This window comes from Coregonus clupeaformis, chromosome 1, assembly GCF_020615455.1.
Source record: "Coregonus clupeaformis isolate EN_2021a chromosome 1, ASM2061545v1, whole genome shotgun sequence".
NCBI lineage: Eukaryota > Metazoa > Chordata > Actinopteri > Salmoniformes > Salmonidae > Coregonus > Coregonus clupeaformis.
In genome coordinates, this window is record NC_059192.1 from 24,671,702 (window position 1) to 24,674,587 (window position 2,886).

The window sequence follows — 2,886 nt, forward strand, 5'->3', positions numbered from 1 at the left end:
GCAAGCCGTGTGCAAATATGTATGGCACATTGAAGTTGAATATGGGGGTAAATCTCCTTTAAACAACTAATTCTGCAGCTATGCAATCAATATATGTGGGGTCATGCAAGTGTCAGGCACGTAAAAGAAAACAAAAGTGTTTTATTATACAAGTGACATTTGTTTTTATTTGGTGTGGTGCCTAATTAACACGACCCATACGTTATGTGACAATTCATTACTGGATAGTATATCAACACATTGGGCATTATGAAACATTTTTAGAGAAAGGGCATTGGCAAAATTAGAACATGTGACCTTCTGGTCCCTAAACCAGTGCTTAGACCACTGCGCCAGCAGGGGTCAGGGCACCATCCTTGTTTTTATATCAAGCTATTTAGTTAGTGATTTAAAGTAGAAAACAATTGTGATTAGTTAAGAATGTTGGAAAACAAAAGCCGCATTATAATTCAAAATGACAACCTTGTGTGTCACAAACCGCGTCTAACGTCCACCATCTACACTGAGCAAAAATATAAATGCAACATGCAACAATTTCAACAATTTTATTTATTTTTATTTTTATTTCACCTTTATTTAACCAGGTAAGCCAGTTGAGAACAAGTTCTCATTTACAACTGTGACCTGGCCAAGATAAAGCAAAGCAGTGCGATAAAAACAACAACACAGAGTTACATATGGGGTAAAACAAAACATAAAGTCAAAAATACAACTGAAAATATATATACAGTGTGTGCAAATGTAGCAAGTTATGGAGGTAAGGCAATAAATAGGCTATAGTGCAAAATAATTACAATTAGTATTAACACTGGAATGATACATTTGAGACATCTGTGACATTGTGTTGTGACTAAACTGTGCATTTTAGAGTGGCCTTTTATTGTCCCCAGCACAAAGTGCACCTGTGTAATGATCATGCTGTTTAATCAGCTTCTTGATATGCCACACCTGTCAGGTGGATGGATTATGTTGGCAAAGGAGAAATGCTCACTAACAGGGATGCAAACAAATTTGTGCACAACAGTTGAGAGAAAAGCTTTTTGTGCGTCTGGAAAATGTCTGGGATCTTTTATTTCAGCTCATGATACATGGGGTCAACACTTTACATGTTGCATTTATATTTTTGTTCTGTGTACCTCTAACCTACCTCGAGAGCCTTTTCTTGATTTTACTCACCTTCAAACTCCACCCACTGACCTGTCACTTATGCTGCGTCAATAACCAAGTGGGAGGTGGGAATTTACCAGTTGTGAAGTTGTAAATACCAGTTGTATGCATTCACGTGCTTTAAACTTGTTGAGAAATGCCGATTGGCTAATAAACCATAAACTAAAAGTACAGCTATCATGCTTGTAAACAAATTACAGTGTTCAAAAAACATATTAATAGATGGTTTGTTATTCTGTTGTTATTGCATTTAACTCAAATCAAATCAAATCAAATGTTATTGGTCACATGCGCCAAATACAACAGGTGCAGACATCACAGCGAAATGCTTACTTACAGCCCTTAACCAACAGTGCATTTATTTTTAACAAAAAAGTAAAAATAAAACAACAACAAAAAAAGTGTTGAGAAAAAAAAGAGCAGAAGTAAAATAAAATAACAGTAGGGAGGCTATATATACAGGGGGGTACCGTTGCAGAGTCAATGTGCGGGGGCACCGGCTAGTTGAGGTAATATGTACATGTGGGTAGAGTTAAAGTGACTATGCATAAATAATTAACAGAGTAGCAGCAGCGTAAAAAGGATGGGGTGGGGGGGCAGTGCAAATAGTCCGGGTAGCCATGATTAGCTGTTCAGGAGTCTTATGGCTTGGGGGTAGAAGCTGTTGAGAAGTCTTTTGGACCTAGACTTGGCACTCCGGTACCGCTTGCCGTGCGGTAGCAGAGAGAACAGTCTATGACTAGGGTGGCTGGAGTCTTTTACAATTTTGAGGGCCTTCCTCTGACACCGCCTGGTATAGAGGTCCTGGATGGCAGGAAGCTTGGCCCCAGTGATGTACTGGGCCGTACGCACTACCCTCTGTAAAGTAGTGCGAAAATCACACTAAAAAGGTCCTGGACCAACCACCCCAACACAAACCAGGAACATAGGTAATAGACCCATTTCCCAGCCGGGTCATGAAGTTGCGTGCGCAGTTCTGCCTCAGATAGGGGCTTGTCAATACAACAACATCCAACTTCAGATGCAGGTTATGCAAGTTAACAAACCTGTAATCAGATGGTTATCGTCTACAACATCGCAGATGTCATCCGAGGATGAATTACCAAGCAAGCTACCAAGCCAGCAAAGGTAAAATATTACAAATAGAGCTAGATAAAGCCAGAAGAATAATATTCTTCTTGAACATAGTTATAGCCACCAGTTTTGTGTTTTCATGGTCATCACTGTTAAGTTTGTCAAGGTCCCGACATCTGCGTATAAATATTCCGCTACAGAGCTTTTTTAACACGAGAATGCGTGTGAATCACTCGAAGGTGATGTTTGTTTGTAAACCAAAAATGTCTCTATTCAGAGAGAATAAAATAAGAACTAAAATCACAAGTAAAATGGTGACGGTCAGGAATTACAATTACCCAGAATCCACAAGCAAACTTGCACTAGTATATTTTTTCAGGTGACCACGCCTAAATTGCTGAGCTCTGCTCCAACCTTGTTTCGCTTTGAAAGTCTTCCCACAAGCTTAACACTGAAAAGGCTTCTCCTTTGAGTGAGTAAGCATATGTCTTTGTAGCTGTTTATTCGTGATAAAGCATTCTTGGCATAAAGTGCATGCAAATAATAATATAATAATAATAATATGCCATTTAGCAGACGCTTTTATCCAAAGCGACTTACAGTCATGCGTGCATACATTTTTTTTTGTGTATGGGTGGTCCCGGG